Below are 20,005 nucleotides of genomic sequence, written 5' to 3'. Positions count from 1 at the left end.
AATGGTTAGCTATGCAGCAGGCACTCCCCAATAATTTATTCAATGGTCAGCTCAGCAGCAGGCACTCGGTCATAATTTTTTTGATGCTCAGATCAGCAGCAGGCACTCGCCCCTAATGTTTTAGAGAGTCAGCTCTGCAGCAGACCTTTACCATTAATGTTTTAGATGGTCAGATCAGCAGCAGGCCCTTGCCCGTAATGTTTTAGAGGGTCACCAGCAGGCCCTTGCTTCTAATGTTTTTGAGGGTCACCAGCAGGCCATCAATCATAATTTTTCAAATTGCGAAATAGGTCTCGACGTCGTCTGCGGGGGTCATCTTGTGGATCGCCACACGGACCGCTTTTCCGGCATCGTGGACGCTCTGGGATGCTCCTGCTGCTTGTAAAGCCATCACATGTTGTAACAGCAGCTGGTTTGTTTTTTTGCTGCTGCTTATTGGCCTCCCGCTGTTGCATGTTTCACGACAGCTTCCATTTTGTCGAGGGACATGGGTTGTAATCTCGTTGGTTTGATGTAGGACATACAACCGTGCCCGGAAAAACTAAAATATTTTGGCCTTCACGTCAGCTTAACTGCACTGCACGCATCCTCCACCAATTGTGGAGATTTGCTCTGGTAGACAGGACAAGCGGACGCAGTATAGAAGCAAAGACCAGTTTGTAACTTCAGTGTTTTAGTCACACTTATGGCAACAAAACAGTACGACAGTTCATTTGCAGTTTTGGTGTTCGTTCACACCTAGACAGTTTATACAGCAACACAGTCACCTGTTATCCTAGGTGTTAGTTCACATCCGATCGGCATTGCTCAGGACAGAGCAGACCTCCCAAACTCAGGCCTCCATCCTAGCACACGGCTCAGATCCCAATCCAGCGATTGCCAGAGCTCCTCTGTCAGAGAGAGAGATAATCACACCCAGCTGACACTGCCGGCTGTTTTTTTTTATAGGCCAGTCAAGACCGGGCTTGGAACGTGGGGAGTAGTCACCCACACAGCACTTTGACTAATCCCAGTTAGAGCCATCCCGGATCAGCTATACAGCTATACTAAATAGCTAGGTGTCAAACAGCAACTGCTGCTAACACATGAAAACTGGCTCTTACTCAACCGAGGCCAGGAACCTCGGTGACACATACCTTCCGTCAACGACGGACCCTTTCGCCTTCCTACTATATATGATTATTATTATTTTTCATGTGTTTATGGGTGACTGATGGTTATCTCTGTATGTCGTTACAAAGTTAAGGCTGTCAAGCACTGATAGAACCATTTCTAAGGCTACTTTCACACTAGCGTTTTTGCTGGATCCGGCAGGGTTCAGCAAAAACGCTTCCGTTGCTGATAATACAACCGTCTTCATCAGTTATGAACGGATCCGGTTGTATTATCTTTAACATAACCAAGACGGATCTGTCATGAACTCCATTGAAAGTCAATGGGAGACGGATCCCTTTTCTATTGTGTCAGAAAAAAATTATCTGTCCCCATTGACTTACATTGTGTGCCAGGACGGATCCATCTTGCTCCGCATCCCATGATGGAAATTAAACCGCAGTATGCTTCGGTTTGCTCTCTAGTATGAGAACGCTACCAAACGGAATGCATTTTGGAGCATTCTGTTCTGTTCAGTTATGTTTTGTCCCCATTGACAATGAATGGGGACAAAACGGAAGCCTTTTCTTACCGCTTTTGAGATCCTGTGACGGATATTATAATATTAACGCTAGTTTATTTGCTCAGTAAATTCTGCTCTGTACCATAATACTGGAAGATAAAAGCAGTCACACAGGCCAATGGACAGTGCACAATTGACGTAATTACTACGATTGTTCATCCCCCACACTTTTTGCATAGCTAGGTTCATTTGAACTATGAAGAGTCACTGCAAAGTCACTTAGGCATCAGTTCTTCTGTGATAAGCTGATTTAACCAATGTATTTATTTCTTTTTGACATTATGTGTATTTATCAAAGCTAAAATACTTTTCAGATGGTGAGCGTCTTGTATTAGGGCAGCCTGTGACCTAAATATGGTCACTTTTCTTTTGTGTGAAGAGAAAGACGTTTTTGCCAAGGTAGATCTTTAGTAACTTCGGTATAACTTCTCTCTCACCAAGTTATCAGGCCTTTCATTTGGATGTGTGAATTTAGAAGGAATCATGCAGCTTCATGGTAGAAAAACAATGAGAAAAAGAATTCGAGAAATGGTTACATTGGTTTTAATGGCCAAAACTACAGTAGACCACCCCACCGTGTCCACTCCTCTTTGATAGAACTCTCTTAGTGATATGTATGGCTACCTAGCAATTCCTTGAGTAAACTTCATTCATAGAGGAAATATATAAAAAAAAAAAAGGATGGAATGCAAACCGTACAAACATCATGTTCTAAAATACCTGACATTGTGGCAAACCTATTTATTTATTTATGCATGGATTTCTAGCACAATAATACAGTTCAGATACTCCCCAGCTGGAGGAGCTTGCAGCACATTGCCAAATTGCTCATCAGTGGCTCATCCAAGCAAAACAAACAGCGTAAGATACAAGTGTCAAGCAAATGAACCTCAGTCTTATTCATAATGAACAACATTGCTTTACTGGAGTCTTTTCCAGAATATCTGCTGGTGTCAATGGCAGGCAGGTCACCTTCTTCAGGAACATCTAGAGGTGTATCTATAGAGGGTACATAAGTTGTTGTTGCAGCGGATTTTGAAGCTTGAGGAGGCCTAATAGGTCTATGCCCCATAGGCTATAAATGACATGCGATGTTTGAGGGGGTCTTGTTTCAGATTTTCTCCTTGGGGCCCATTAGCTTCAAGTGGACCATATCCATAAACACATACCTAATTGAATGAAGATGTATATTTAATTTTATGCATAACATGATCCACGGATGTAGAGTCCACAGTTCTTCAGCTTGATGTGCTTAGAATGTAACTGTATTTCAGTTATCAGTGGGTTGGAAAAAAAATTCCGCATCCAGTAGCCCATGATTTACTGACTTTTCACCAAAGGATTTACTTAAGCAAAAGTGCAATGAATTAAAGAACACTACACAAATGGTACGTATACGTCATTTATCATGTACAACATGGAACTTGACCAGCACTCCTTTGAGTGAACATCGTTTATTGTTACAAAATACATCACATATATTTTATTTCTCTTCCTATTGCTTATATAGCGCTAATACATTTGGTAGCGCTGTACAAAAGATTGCCAACATTCACACATACTTTATAATTAGTAATGTTTCTACAGTATAAATGAAAGTCATGATTCGGTTTTCAAAGAAAATCTGAATTTTGGGAAAAAAAAGTTTAAAAAAAATCAGCAGCCCCAGCCCTATTCTAAATCACTTTTAGGCTACATGCACACGACCGTGCCATTTTTTGAGGTCCGCAAAAAACGGAAGGCATCCGTGTGCCTTCCGCAATTTGCGGAACGGGCGGCCATTGATATAACTGCCTATTCTTGTCAGTTTTGCGGACAAGAATAGGACATGTTATATATTTTTTGCAGGGCCGCGGAATGGAGCAACGGATGCGGACAGCACACGGAGTGCTGTCCACATCTTTTGTGGCCCCATTGAAGTGAATGGGTCTGCATCCGAGTCGCCAAAACGGAGGCTCGGATGCGGACTCAAACAACGGCCGTGTGCATGAGGCCTTAGAAAGGCCAAAAAAAACTGGATATCCATCCTCCAGCACTGGTAAAGTACAAACTCCAAGTATATTTATTAAGGGCCTTTCTACACTGGCCAATTATTGCACACAAATGCTTGTTCCTGATAATTGCCCTGTGTTGCAAGGTGCCGCCAGTCAGCCGACAAATGAGCAAACACTGATTTGTCAGGTGGTTGAATCATTTATGCGGCACCAGACATTGTTAGGAGCACATCACCCTGTGTAATTAAAGGGATGTGCTGCCATCAATATGGAAGATGAATGGCGGACAAATGATCAGAATAGCAATCATAAATCCTCATTCGCTTTGCATTGAGCCGTGTGAAAGGCCCTTTAAACAAGTGATGATTGTAACTGGCTTGGCATCAATCTGTGTAATAGTCCCATAACACTGCCAGACCTCACATGCAGAGCCAGAAGTGTCAACCAACGGCATTGTATATTTTTATTCTTGGAAAGCTGGGGCTGAAAAAATATTTTCCTTGAAAGCCCTCATTTTATATAATAAAAGCTAATGTCATGAATACAGTACATTTTTTTTAGCATGTTCCATGCATCTGCATTCAAATATGCTCATGATTTCTAATGCGACAGATGTAGCCAAGCTAAACTTGATGGTTAACGCGTCAAGTAAGCCATGGCAAGAAAATGTTAAATGTAATTCCCCATGGATGGGATCTAAAAATAAGCCAATGTAAGAGTCAGTATATTATACAACATATAGCAGATAACATTTTCTGCGATCACTTCTGTATTCATAATCTAACGGTAGTAGACAAGAACTCAAGTGGTCTCTATCTCTAGGAAGCCTGAACTCACACAGGCTGGAGAATGCTTGGGATTAGCTTGGAAAATAGACGGTTTATGGATGGCCTAATTCTAATGTCCATATATATGAATCGACATTACAGAGATCTTTCTGCTGGTGGTTTTTTACCTAGGCCTGTAACTATGACAAGAGGACATCTATGTCTAGAGGAACAGAAGTTTCACCTGCATCATAGAGTTTGAGAGGGGCCTGTTGTCTTTCTTACATGTAATAATTTTACAAGTTATGAGTGCTAGATTTCTGGAGATAAGACATTGATTGGCTTTTCATAAGTAGAGTTGGGAAGAAAGTTTTCCCGTAATGTGGGACAATTGATGTATGCCTTATGGTGGTTTTTGCCTTCCTCTAGGTTGATACAGATGGATTATAGGTTTGACTTGATGGAGCTTGGTCTTTTTAAACTTTTTCAATGATGGAACTATGTAATAATCTCCAAATACCTTGTAATGTATGAGGACTTCTTATTTGACATAGAAGATGTTGGTTCTTGAATCACTGTTAAATGGCAAATAATTTATTCTAATTATAATATGCAGCATCCGCCATCCTAGCACACCAATTATACCTCACTTTTCTGTGAAATATGAGCACAGTTGTTTGACAACTAATTGAAAGTATGCTAAAAAGCTCCAGTATCCTGTCCATGATACCCCAATCCATCCTATGTTATATTTATACTACAGTTATGTCATGATGGACTGTGCTCAATAAACAATCTGCCATAGGCGTTCATGCTTACAGCCATGCATGCACATTAATACTTGTTCAGTTTTATTTTACCTCAATATACCTCGTGCCAGAGAGGAGGATGCATGTCTTTCTCTTTTGAATACAATAAGGCTCATGTGTTCATCACAGTATAAAGAAATAGAGTAAATACATAGAAAATATGGTGCTCATTTTAGACTTCCTATTGTTTAAAGGCTATGGACACCTTTGGGGATTTTTTTTATCATTGCATTCTACTAAGTTTGTTCTAACAATGAATATTTTAGTTGGTCTTTATCAAAAAATATCAACAGTTTTACTTGTACATCTTTCACTTTATGATGTCAGGAGTTTTGCGATAAGGGCTACAGACTGACAGAGTCACTGTGAATCAGAAAGTCTGCAAACACAAACTAATTTAAGCCATATTCATATCAAACTGATAAGAATCTAACTATTGAGAATCAGAAAGATTTCTGGTCTACAAATACACAGAAAGTGAAAGCTGTACGTGGAAAACTGTTGGAAATTTTTTATAAAGAGCAATTGAAAAAATTATTTTAGCCCAAAATTAGTAGAATGCAATAATAATAATAAAAAAAAAATGTCCCAAAAGGTGTCCACGGCCTTCAACATATTTGTTTTAATTTAAATATCTTTAGACCCAATAAAAAAATAAAATAATGCATGATTTTTCCTGTGCCTGTTGTTACCAGTGAGATAACAGCATACAATAGGCTCCAGTTTCAGATGCAGCACATCTATGAAGAGTGCTAGGCAGCTTCAGATATCACAATAAAAAAAAAATTATACATGACTGCAAAGTTTTTGTAGTTTGCATTTGAACAGTTATCTAGAATGATTGCCACCAGCACAGAGAAAATGCAAACACTTTCCATTTTACAGCGGTCCCTCAAGATACAATATTAATTGGTTCCAGGATGACCAGTGTATGTGGAAACCATTGTAAGTTGAGTAATCGGTTCCAAAGCCCCAAAATATCATCCAAGATAAGAGAAAATGAAAATTTAAGAAAAATAAGAAGATAACTAAGACAAATAAAACAAGTCCTTACATATAACAGTCAGGAATAGCTGCTAACTAGTAACGAATGCTACTATTTTACCAGAGAAGTGGCCTGGATTGGTTGGGTCTAAATCAGGCATTGTATGTTGAGTCTGGTTTCAACTTACGATTGGTCAGAAAAGACCATTGTATGTTGAAAATATTGTATCCTGAGGCCTTTGTATCTTGAGGGATCACTGTATTCAAACACTGAGGACTCATGCATAGACAATGCTAAAGGTTTTATTCAGCCACCGGCAGATATACTCTTCAGGGTGTCCTTTATGTGCCGTGCTATTACATTCCTAAGATATAATATTAGATAAACACCTATTTCCATCTCCCACTATAAAACACTCAGCAAGACGGTGCCGTAACCCATAGCACTACCATATATTGCTAATTTCATGGCTGATTTGGATCAATGTTTATGTTCAAGGGAATATTTTAGCTGTTTCTCATTTTGCATGTTACAATAAGCAAGGAAATAAAAAAAAAGTATTTTCTTAAATAAAAAACAGGCGGCTCTGCTCTTTGGAGAATTTATTAGAACTCTTCTCTGCTCTGAAGCTTGGCCTAGAATATAATCATCACCCTCTTTTAATATGATATGATGTATGCAAGGAAGCCATCCATAAATGCAATGCAAGAGCTCTCAGGTCTTTGAAGGACTGGATGAGAAATCATTAGAGTTCCAGATAGCTGTTCCCTTCATGAGATCCTTCCAAAGCTAAAAAATAAAATAAAAAAAAAGGCATTTTGGGTTTTGCAAACTTTACATAGAAGTGAAGGCTCCATTTGGATCCATTTCATTTTTTTTTTTCCTGAATAAATAACTTCCACAGGGTTTCTTTACAAGTGGTTTTATGTCCACTATTGACTTTTACATTCGTGGAGTGAAAAAGTCTTGTGCACCATGCATTTTCCAGCTGGAACGTGACAGATATTAGATGTCACAAATCCTCTTCTAGTGTAGATCTTCCAGAACCATTATCCCAGATGACTAGTTGAAGTGTTCATTCACATATCTACTGCACAGCTCTTGCACTGTTCAAAATAGGTTGCATGTTGAAGCCATCAAGTGGTACAGAGGACCTTATCTGGTAGATCTTTTGATGGTCACTATTGGCATACCTGTTAAAAGAGGATAATATAGTGAGTAACTGAATCTACATAAACCTAACTCTTTCAATGTACAGAAATATTTACCAGACGTTATTTCAAGTGTAACTGCTGTTTCAGGTACATTTTCAGCTGCCATGTGGGTGTACACAAGAAATAAAACTTTTTCTGAACATTATAGGACTTTTATCAAGCAATTTCTTGCAATCTTTTTGTCTGCAATCTGTCGGTAATTCTCATTTTTTTTCTGAACTAGTTGATAGAGACTGGCTGGTTTCATGTCTACCCATAGACTCCAAATAGAGAAAGAGGGGCTCCTTCTGTGAAAACTCTCTGCATACCCTCAAAACAGCAGAAGTAATGGTGGACATTACACAGCAGTACCTAGCAGTCTAGATTTAAACTTTAAGTGAAGTTAAGCAGTAAATAGTTTATTAGCCAGCAGCAGTCTCTGTGTCAGTCTCTCTGTCTCCAGCAGCATCTCCCTTCTTCTCCTCCTACCCTTTCCCTCTCCATTGACTTTTATGTAATCTGATCCTTCAGTGAGCTCTAACTATTAAAGATGAATCTGAGCAGTGAACAGAGTGAAGAGGGGAGCAAGCAGGAGAGGAGTCCAATAAGAAGACAAAGAAGCCTCTCTCTCTGATGAGATACAGTCTATTACACAGTTTCTTATACAGTATTTGCCTGTACTATTCATTTTTGAAAGAATTTACAATTAGTCTTTAAAATAAGTTGTCCACCTGCTGGGACCTTAAGTGATCAGCTGTAATCTGCAGGGGAGCCTGGCAGCAAATATTCAATGTGCCTGCTATGCCACCATAGGGTAAATGAAAAACTGCACAATTCCCTTTAATATTAATGGGCTGTCTGTGTAATGGACCAACATACCAAGACCTCTAGGGAGAGACACTTTCTCTATAGTCACACTCTCCTAATTCATGGAGTTCAACAATTAGGAACTCTTCCTTCTTAACTCCAAATGTCCTAATAAGCATGGGCAGACTGGGAACTTAAAGTGGCCCTGGAAAAAAATAAAATAAAAGTGGCCCCATGTTGTAGGCGGGTCCAAATTAACAGAAGGACGGGAAACACAAGTAGGCAGGGACAACAGAAGTAGGCAGGGCACAGTATTCAACTGTATCATCATCCTAAGGATGGTGATATATTTAAGTTCAGAAAGGCACCTGTGGCCTCTGGCCAGGTACATAAGTACCTGATGATCCTAGCATTAATTAATGCTTAGAGCATCAGATCATTATGAACCTGGCCAGATGTCATGAGGAGGGCTCAGGCTGCCCCCTAGGCATCGGCCCACAGGGTCTATGGCCAATCCGCCCCTGCTAATAAGTTACTTTTTTTTTTTTATCCAAACAACACTTTAACCTTGCATTTTATTATGTTTTCTTTCACCTGAGAGTATGTCAATTTAATATTATAGGCAGTTTGTGCCAGAAATGACTCCTATAAGACAGTATCTGTCTAATAGGAGTCTTTTTGGTTTAGGGATTTCTGAAAGTCCGTATACATGCTAAATCTGGTGTGGGTTGTTAGGTGTGCATCTGAGACACATCTATTTCATGAGCCTACATTTTTCTCATGACTTTTGGTTTCTATTAAAGCACTCCCACTATTCAGTCACAAAGAATTTATAAGGAACATCAGAGTAAATCTGAAGGCCTCATAAAAGCAAGCCACGCAGCTTATAAGTACAGTCGGTGCCTTACTAGTACAGTACATACAAGATTGCTGCAGAGAAGCAACCAAGATGGACATAAGCTAAAAATTTTGTAAATGGTTAAAAACCTAAAAACATCACTTGTGCTCTGCTGCTAGTGTGTGTTCACGTCTACATGGGAGCTTCTATTGCAGATTCCTTTTGTTTGGTAAAATGATGGAGAACATAATGGAAACCTGATGGACCAAAATATAGTCCATGGGGTGTCATTAGTGCTCATCATGTGATATGTCCAGTACTACTGTAATTGTCATTGTTTTGGTAGAACAATAAAAAATGAAGAGCGCAGATGGGAACAGAGCCTTACATAGAAATTGTGTTGCAGGTGGGGGTTTTATCACTTCTCTCAAAGTAGTTACCCAGATGGAATGAATTTAACAAATGCAACAAAATGAATGATCTACATGGATCATCCCTGGGGCATATGTAAATGTACACACCAGACCTTATACAGTAGTGCCAGAGATTCCAGTCCTGGGTGACTTATTGGATGTCTTGGATCACACCTTATCAGCCACAAGGGACACCATAGACTTCTCCATGCTGTGCTTACGCCAGTGAGTCCTCAATATTTATAAGCAATGGGCTCTCCATGTCCACCCATCACTGTCTGCCAACTTTCTCCCCATACGGTGCTTGTCAATCAGTGATGGGTTGGTAGGGAATCATGAATACACAGACTTTGGCCCCTGCTGATAAAGTGTGATTTTACAAAAACGACAGCAAGACATTGAGTAAGTGATACACCAATGGAATTGGGGTCTCTTTCACTACTTTCCTTTATGTATCCAACCCCCCCTTCCTTTGCATTGAATGGTTGCACATACTATTGCTCATCTCTCATGATTAGCACAGTACATAATAATTGATGATAATTTTTCCAACCCACGTGACATTTTGGGTCTACAGCAGGACATGGTAACCAGGTTTGCACAGAAGACTGTGCTGGCTGCAAAGTGCATTCATAGAGGAACAATGAGTTAACAATCATCTCTAAACATACGTGGGTGGGAGGCAAGCCTTGTAAACAGAGAAGATTTATCAAAAAGAAATGTCTGTTTATTACTAAGTTCCCAAAGCAGTGCCGGTGACCCTTTCAACATTTTGGCAAGCATTTAGAGCATTGTAATACTGCGTGGAAACATATGCTCAGCAAATATTCACTCACCAGTTATAAGAATCTAACAAGGAAAGTCAGATAAATTGTGTCCCAGTGTGAAGGGAGGGGAGACTATAAAGAACATTGTATCCTGCATCAATGCCGATGACATCCTCACACACGTATGTGTTCCTAGATCATGACTCTGAATTTCCTCTGTGACATCATATTGCATGCTTACCCAGATGAAATGCGCTCAATTTTTTTAATTTTTTTTTAGAGAGGCAAATTGACAGATTGTAACTTTAAAACTAATTGACATTTTTACATTACAGACCTAGTTTGGTATGACTGCAATTGTCTATTTTACTATTAAAAATCTATTTGCCTTTGCACATGTAGACATTCTGCGTGCCGCCATATGCTGACTCCGTACAGTACTATATTAGAAGCAGTGCATTTATTTCAGAATGTTGTATTGCCATAGGCGTCATAACAGGGGGGCAAGGATTGCCCCCCCCCCCAGGTTATTCCTTGACCCCCACGCTGATTCCCCTTTAAAACGCTGGCCGCCGCTAGTACAGCAGCAATCTGTCAGTTTTGCCAAACTGAAAGTACTGCCCATGCTGCCCACCCGCTTCACTACAGGCTCCAATGCAGTCGGCAGCCAAGTGAATCTTCCCCCGCCCACCTCAGCTGCTATTGGCTGGGAGGGAGAGGGCAGCACTGCTATTGGCCGCCTGTGTATTTCAGCCTAGCAAGGCCTGCAGAGGCAGAAAAGAATGCGGCTTGGGTATTTAACATCAGGAAACATCAGGTATCCCTGCATACCGCAATAGTCTCGTATTTTGTAATCCTATTTATATATACTTATTTATTTATTTTTTCAGTAGTATTAAGTGGTGAAAATTATTAGTGCCCCCCCATTTTTGACTGTGATATCTTATGTGCCCCCCCCCCCCATATATTGTTCCTAGAGTCGCCACTGCGTATTGCATTGAATGAAACATAGAACTGGCCCCATATACATCTGCACAGCCCACAGCATGTACAGAGACATAGTATGCCCAAGTGCAACTAACCTTACCGCCCTATCCTATTGAAAATTCAGATTGATATAAACTTTTGGGTGAAAGCATTCAGCATAACTTGCATTTTATTAATTCAAAATCCATGCTCATTCTAAACATGAGTCCAGTGGGCGGTCCACTGTCAATCACTGATAGGACCGCCCATTAGATTGCTAACTCCAGAATGAGCAGAGGTTTAAATGAATAAGTTATACTGAAACTTTTCTGCAAATATATACAACCCCAATTCCAAAAACATTGGAATACTGTGTAAAACGTAAGTAAATAGATCATAGAACACATATCAGATGTTGAAAGTGAGACATTTTACCCTTTCGTGAAAAAATTAGAACTAAATTACTTAGGACAGGGGCAACGAAGGCTGAAAAAGTGGTACTAATAAAAAAAAAACTGCTGAAGGAGCAACTTTCAACTAAGTCACATGACTGGGTATAAAAAGAGTATGTTAGAGAGGCAGAGTCTCTCAGAAGCAAAGATGGGCAGAAGTTCACCAATCTGCAAAAAACTACAACAAAAAATTGTATAACAATGTCAGAAAAAATTTCCACAATCAAAAGATTAAGAGAATCCTATATGTGCAAGGCACAAGGCCGACGGTCAGGATTGGAGGTTCGTGATCTACGGACCCACAGGCGGCACTGCATTAAATACAGGCATGCTTCTGTACTGGAAACCACTGCATGGGATCAGGAACACTTCCAGAAATCATTGTCTGCGTCAGTGGAGTAGATCGGACCTTTTTTTCGGCGCTGAAGCAGATGGACTCAGGAGCAGGATGGTGTTGATGAAGAAAATAATTTTATTCCAAGTCAATGCGTTTCAGGAGCGAACAGCCCCCTTCATCAGAACAATAAAAGCTTATCCATAAAACCTGTTTTAGTGTGGTCTCTGTTTTGGCTCGCTGTATTCGGGTATAGAAATCATTGTCTGTGAACACAGTTCGCCGTGCAATCCGCAAATGCAAGTTAAAGCTGTATTGTGCAAAAAAGATATATGTCAATACGATCAAAAAACGATACTGTGAGGCAAGATGGACAACTGTTCTGTGGTTAGATGACTCAAAATTTTAAATTCAATTTGAAAATCTGCAGACTCAAGAGGAGAGGTACTATCCAGCTTTTTATCAGTGTACAGTTCAAAAGCCTGCATCTCTGATGCATAGGGTTGATGTATGGGGATGTATTAGTGCCTATGGTGTGGGCGGCTTACACAGCTATGTGAATGAAAAAATAAAAAAGTTATGGCTCCAGGAAGGCAGGGAGCAAAAAATGAAAAAAGGGCTTATGCACACAAGCGTATTTTTGGTCCAATCCATATTTTTTGAGGCTCAGTTGCGGACCCATTTACTTCACAGACAGCACACCGTGTGGTGTCCGCATCCATATGTTCGTTCCATGGCATCCGCAAAAATATAGAACATGCCCTATTCTTGTTCACATTATGGACAAGGATGGGAATGTTCTCCTATGATCCAGATGCACAAAAAGCTGAAGGCATGTGGACGGTATCCGTGTTTTGACTGAGTTTCTGGGCCTTGAGTGCTGAAAACTTTTTGCTCCACAATAAAGCAATTTCATTTATAACTCCAAGTTAAAAAGAAACAATCTAAAGATTTATAGGTTATGTATATATGTAACGGCTAAGAGTGAACCGGCGCCAAAATTTGCAATTCAACCATCAAACATTGCTGGTGTTATGTCATGCATGCTGTTTCTTTTTAATGTAATTGTATTCCAAATTAGAACCAGGTTTAGTGATTTGAACGCTTGTCTTATCCTAGACAGAAATATCTGATTATTATTTTTATAATGATTATTGTTACATATCATCGCTGTGGATTTCAGTCTTTTTGGAGAGGTTTATTTTCAAGCAGTTTGGGAAGCAGGGCAATTGTGGGAAATGTTGCAAAGTAGTAACCAAGCTTTACCAATATGTAGCCAAGATTCGAATATGTTCACATCACTCAACCAGTGGGGATCCCGATCTAGATTCTATATTAAACTTTTGTAGATGACAGTAATTTTGTGACAATGTTTCTCAGAGATGTATTGTTGGGTTAATGGTTCCAAGTAAGTAATATTACATAAGAAAATCTGTCAAAATACTAGACAATGACATTTTGATGAAAATGAACCTCGGCCATATGTGGACATTTTAATAGTGAGGAAATACATTTCTAAAAGATCTTTAAAACTAGGGGTTGAAGGGGTTGTGCAGTGGGTAATAACTGATGACCTCTCCTTAGGAAAGGTCATCAATTTCAGATTAGCGTGGTTTGACTCCCGACACCTCTGTTGTGTATTGAGGTAGTGGCACTTGTGAAAGCGCTACTTCTTCTTCATCATCGTCTCGCTTGTAGAGGTGGTACAATGTAATTACAGGATGGGGAATCAGAGGATACTGAAGGGAGCCAGGGGGCTGGTGAGCAACAGGTGAGTATGAGTTTTTCAACAGTTCAACATGCTGCAGAGGTCTATTAAAGAAAAGTCCCCAAAGCTGGACAACCCTTTTAAGGACCAGGTGTCACGGTCCCTCCCGATGTCAGGAGATCCCTATTTAGTCTTACCCCACCCCTCTGACTGTGCGGTAAGATAGCTTCATTTGGTTTTGGAATAGCTGGTGTGTGGTCCTCTCTGGAGTTCCTGCTCGTCCATCTCACTACAGAAGTTAAGTGTCGCGTTTCTATTTTATTTTCCCTTCCTTGTTGTTTGTTACTAGGCCTCAGGGAGACGCTTGTTTCTTCATCTGGGAAGGAACGGGTTGTTTCAGCCCTGCCACTATCCATAAGGCTCCAGGTTCCAGGGTATGGGCATTCCTACCTTCAAGGGCTGCCCATACGATTAGGAGTCAGGGCCAGTAGTAGGGTTCTCTAGGAGGTGACCTTTTGTTTACAAAACAATTTTATCCCATTGTATTCATACAGAATCTGAACCTCTAAAAAACTCTGTATGCTGATGAAATTTGAGGCATGCAGAGAACAGTACATCAGTAAAGAAATCTATATGTACATCTGTGTACCTCCAGAGGACCATCTACAGCACATGAGGCATTATTCAATATGTTTATAGGGTTTTCCATGAAGTATAAAGTCCCAAAAATGCCAGACTATTATCTGTTCACCTGCTAATTCAGTTTTGAATTAGCAGGGATTGGAAAACCTTCTTGGTTACCAAACTGAATTACTTTATATAAATACAAAATTACTGGAAAAAAAAAATATTTATCTATATACATTATACACTGTATATATACATATTCATTCATACATTTTACTGAATTTGTATCATTGAGATTAAAGGGCTTATGTCAACTGAAACATTGGTGGCATATCGCTAGAATACACCATCAATGTCAGATAGGTCCGGGTCCCTCTTCTGGGATCATTGTCTATCTATAGAATAGGGCCCCCAAACTGAACGGCCACCCTCCATTTAGTTCAATGGGAGTTCCAAGCAGTGGCTCGGCTATTTCCGACAGTCCCATAGAGGTGAATGGAGAGGTGGCCATGCCTGCGTGGGACCCACAACTATTTGACATTGGTGGCATATCTTAGAGATACAGACGTGGACAAAATTGTTGGTACCCTTTGGTCAATGAAAGAAAAAGTCACAATGGTCACAGAAATAACTTTAATCTGACAAAAGTAATAATAAATTAAAATTCTATAAATGTTAACCAATGAAAGTCAGACATTGTTTTTCAACCATGCTTCAACAGAATTATGTAAAAAAATAAACTCATGAAACAGGCATGGACAAAAATGATGGTACCCCTAGAAAACACAGAACATAATGTGACCAAAGGGACATGTTAATTCAAGGTGTGTCCACTAATTAGCATCACAGGTGTCTACAACCTTGTAATCAGCCATTGGGCCTATATATATGGCTCCAGGTAATCACTGTGTTGTTTGGTGATATGGTGTGTACCACACTCGACATGGACCAGAGGAAGCAAAGGAAAGAGCTGTCTCAAGAGATCAGAAAGAAAATTATAGACAAGCATGTTAAAGGTAAAGGCTATAAGACCATCTCCAAGCAACTAGATGTTCCTGTGAGTACAGTTGCACATATTATTCATAAGTTTAAGATCCATGGGACTGTAGCCAACCTCCCTGGACGTGGCCGCAGGAGGAAAATTGATGACAAATCTAAGAGACGGATAATCCGAATGGTAACAAAAGAGCCTAGAAAGACTTCTAAAGAGATTCAAGGTGAACTTCATGCTCAAGGAACATCAGTGTCAGATCGCACCATCCGTCGTTGTTTGAGCCAAAGTGGACTACATGGGAGACGACCAAGGAGGACACCATTGTTGAAAACGAATCATAAAAAAGCAAGACTGGAATATGCCAAACTACATGTTGACAAGCCACAAAGCTTCTGGGAGAATGTCCTGTGGACAGATGAGACAAAAATCGAAGTTTTTGCCAAGGCACATCAGCTGTATGTTCACAGACGAAAAAATGAAGCATATCAAGAAAAGAACACTGTCCCTACTGTGAAACATGGAGGAGGCTCTGTTATGTTCTGGGGCTGCTTTGCTGCGTCTGGCACAGGGTGTCTTGAATCTGTGCAGGGTACAATGAAATCTCAAGACTATCAAGGAATTCTAGAGAGAAATGTACTAGCCAGTGTCAGAAAGCTTGGTCTCAGTCGCAGGTCATGGGTCTTGCAACAGGACAATGACCCAAAACACACCGCTAAAAACACCCAAGAATGGCTAAGAGGAAAAAATTGGACTATTCTAAAGTGGCCTTCTATGAGCCCTGACCTCAATCCTATTGAGCATCTTTGGAAGGAGCTGAAACATGCAGTCTGGAAAAGGCACCCTTCAAACCGGACACAACTGGAGCAGTTTGCTCATGAGGAGTGGGCCAAAATACCTGCTGAGAGGTGCAGATGTCTCATTGACAGTTACAGGAAGCGTTTGATTGCAGTGATTGCCTCAAAAGGTTGCGCAACAAAATATTAAGTTAGGGGTACCATCATTTTTGTCCATGCCTGTTTCATGAGTTTATTTTTTTACATAATTCTGTTGAAGCATGGTTGAAAAACAATGTCTGACTTTCATTGGTTAACATTTATAGAATTTTAATTTATTATTACTTTTGTCAGATTAAAGTTATTTCTGTGACCATTGTGACTTTTTCTTTCATTGACCAAAGGGTACCAACAATTTTGTCCACGTCTGTATAAGCCACCAATGTCTCAGATTTTCTAACCCCTTTAAGTGAAGACTCAAAGTTACAGAATAAGGCCCCATGCACATTCTGGAGATCTGTTCTCCTGTCTTTCTAGATCTAAAGGAGGATTACAACTTGGGGCAAGGAGGAAAGGTAAGATTTCCTAAGGAAATACTAGACGTACAAAAGAATGGATCTGCTGAATGTGATGTGCTAGGGGCTTTACTTTAAGCTGCCAAGATTTTTACTGTCTTTTTGTCTAGTTTTTCCCAAGTCCTCCTCATGATTGACTCATTAGAGAATGATATCATGCGTAGCAATGTATACAACAGAGAGAAGTGTATTTGTAGGAAAATCAGTCATGCTGCACCTATACAGACGATCATATCCAGCACTGAAATAACTTAGCCATTGTTGATAAGTAGAATGTTTGCCTATGGACAAGAAAGTAAGAGTCACAAGAGGAAAGAAATGCATTTTTGAGTTTTTTTCTAGGGATCGCAAATAATTTTGCCATGGGTTATTAAGATGTTGTAAATAATGTCTGCAGAGCGCTTCATTCAGGTACTGAAGTTAAATTGGACCTCTAAATTGCCATGAGAGATCTGAACGCTATTTACTGTAATTGTATGCTTGCTCTCACCTCCACTTTGTAGGACTCTGCCCAGCTGAGTTTGCTTAAAATGTTATAGTTTGATCACATTATATTTTAGTTTAAAACAGATGGCATTAAAAGAAATCCATCCAAGTGGATGGAGAAACATAAGCCCCCCTCCTCCCTTTCCTAAAAGGGATTCTGCTCATAAAGAGAGAGAAGTATGGAAGTAATTGAGGACTGAGATTAGTCTTCCTTTCATCTTCCAAAACATCCTGTCCCTAGAGATGAAATAGTGAGTGGGGATGATGGGAGCTTCACACGCTGGAAATAGCGCCATTGCTCCAGCAGAAAGGAGTGAATCCTTTGGATCAGCAGCAGAATCTCAGCCTTTTTGCCAGGATGTAACATGCTTATCAATGTAATCCAGGACATGGTGGAGTGTGGCCCCATTCCAAGATGTGCTATGGGGTCCCATGGATACTTGTTACTTCCAGATGGCATATGCATTGTCTACTCCAAAAATATAAGCGTAAAGAGCAGAACCAACTGATCATCACAAAAATCTCTTTCATATCTCTATATGTCATGTTTAGAGGGTTTTTCTGGGAGTAGAATATTGATTACTTAACCTCAGGATAGGTCATCAATATCTGATCGGTGGGGGTCCAACTCCCGGCACCCCTGCTGATCAGCTATTTGAAAAGGCTGAGTGCTCTGGTGAATACTGCAGTCTCTTCTTAGGCCAGTGATGTCATGTTCATTGTCACATGCCTGTGTGTAGCTCAGTCCCATCCAAGTGAATGGGCCTGAGCTGCAATACCAAGAACAGCCACTAGGATTAAGCGAATGGAGCTTTGGATCATACATCCAAAGTCGTCCAAATTTGTTCAAAAAACTTTGGTGTTAATGCTGTTTCTGTACATCAGGGATGTCAAACTTGTGGCCCTCCAGCTGTTGCAAAACTACAACTCCCATCATGCCTGGGCATACTACAGCTATCAGGGAATGATGGGAGTTGTAGTTTTGCAACAGCTGGAGGGCCATGAGTTTGACATCCATGCTGTACATCATTAAGATGTATTGGCTCTGTGTAGGCAAACCGTCTGGCCCGAAGTTGCGTTTTGGTACTGTCTGGTACCTTGGTACCAAAGCCCACTTCGGATTCCTATGTTAAAATGTTTTTAAATACGCAGATAGGAATACACAGAAGTTTTCGGGCGAGATGAAGTTTGGCTACATGGAGCCAATACATTTTAATGCTTACGTTTTTGAACAAATTGACTTTGAAAATATTATCGCTGAAGCCTAACAGCCAATTTACACAATGTACCACGCTGTGCTTGGTTTGATGCCAAGTGGTTGTGGCACTCACCGAAGCTCTGTGTCTCCCCCGTCTCCCCCCCACAGATATTGATGACCTATGCTGAGGATAGGTTAGCAATATTCTACTACCAGACAACCTCTTTAAACATTATATAGAGTTTATGAGATGTAAATTATACATTTTTGATGCCCAATTGGTTCTTCTCTTATTACTTTTATATTTTTAGTGTAGACAATGCACATGCAATACAGAAGAAACGAGTATCCATGAGACCCAATAGCGCATCTTGGAATGGGGCCAAACTTCACCATCTTCACCATGACCAATTTCAACAGCAAGTGAGCTTAGGACAGAAAAGCTTATGATTATATTGGTCACCATTTCATGTGTCTTTTTTTTAAAATGTTCTTTTTTGGTCCTTTCTGCTAATACACTAATATCAGCTGCCATCTCGGCTCCCTCTGTGGTTACGGCCATGCATACCATGACAAAGTGGTGCATTTCACAAAATAAAAGCAAGTACCAGTACTTAGAAGCTGTCAGTTGCTGAGGTGAAGTCTCTCCTCAAACCAGTGTCTTACAGGCCCAAAGGGTTTCTTACCCCATAACTGCAGTGTAAAAAGAAGCAGGGCAATATGGTGACATATGAAACTAATTTCTCAGTGATGTAAAATAGCACAATCTCACTTCAAGAATGGATGCAGTATATTTTATCATTTTTTTAATGCTTATATATCCTTTAGGGCTCATGCACACGGCTGTTGCTCGGCCGTTCCATGCATTGGGGACCTGCAATGCATGGGCAACATACATGCGGCTGCTGCAAATGGATCCAGACCCATTCAACTTGAATGGGTCCATGATCCGTCCGCACCGTAAAAAAAAAAATTAACTTTTTTGCGGTGCGAATGCACAAAAAGAAACCGCACTGCTATCATGGGGTTTCGTGCCTCCTTTCTACACTGTACCTTTCGGATTGTGGACCAAGTCAAGTGAATGGGTCCGCATCTGTGATGCGGGGTGCACCTGGCCGGTGCTGGTATTTTGCAGACGCAATATGGGCACAGCCGAACAACGGCCGTGTGCATGAGTCCTTAGAGAAATGATCTCCAATTTGTGGCTCTCCAGCAGTTGTGAGGTTACAACAGCATGCTCAGACAACTTGTATCCGTCAGCGCATGTTGGGAGTTGTTGCTTCGCAACAGTTGGACAGTTACTGGTCAGAGACCTCTGCTTTAGAGAATACTTTCTTATAAGACTGTGAGTGATGTGATTGGTGGTTGTATTACTGTATACCTTTTAGGACTAAAATTTATCATCTTATATCATTTTTGTAGGTCCTAAATATGACACCTCATAAGCTCATAAGAATAACCTCCTTCTCCAACTACAGAACAGCTATACATTATGTACACTATTTGGTTAAAGTTCTGGTCTACATTTTCTATAGAACTATGATCCTTAAAGGGGATTTCTGGGCTCCTCAGAATAGGACACGAATTTACAACACAACCATCCCCCCCCCCCCCCCCCCCACACATCCCGATCAGCTGTGCCAG

The 20,005-nt window shown here is 40.4% G+C and overlaps 1 protein-coding gene across 1 annotated transcript in view; it reads right to left on the bottom strand.

Moving 5' to 3' along the window:
• Positions 1 to 6,367: 6,367 nt before the first annotated feature.
• Positions 6,368 to 20,005, bottom strand: part of LOC122932492 (twist-related protein 2-like) — a 49,901-nt gene continuing 36,263 nt past the window's right edge. The window contains exon 2 of the mRNA XM_044286938.1: positions 6,368 to 7,423. The gene's annotated coding sequence lies outside the window, so the exon portion shown is untranslated. The remainder of the gene's footprint in view (positions 7,424 to 20,005) is intronic.

This window comes from Bufo gargarizans, chromosome 3, assembly GCF_014858855.1.
Source record: "Bufo gargarizans isolate SCDJY-AF-19 chromosome 3, ASM1485885v1, whole genome shotgun sequence".
Taxonomy (NCBI): domain Eukaryota; kingdom Metazoa; phylum Chordata; class Amphibia; order Anura; family Bufonidae; genus Bufo; species Bufo gargarizans.
The sequence above is the reverse complement of the archived record's forward strand: the minus strand, read 5'-3'. Positions and strand labels throughout refer to the sequence as shown.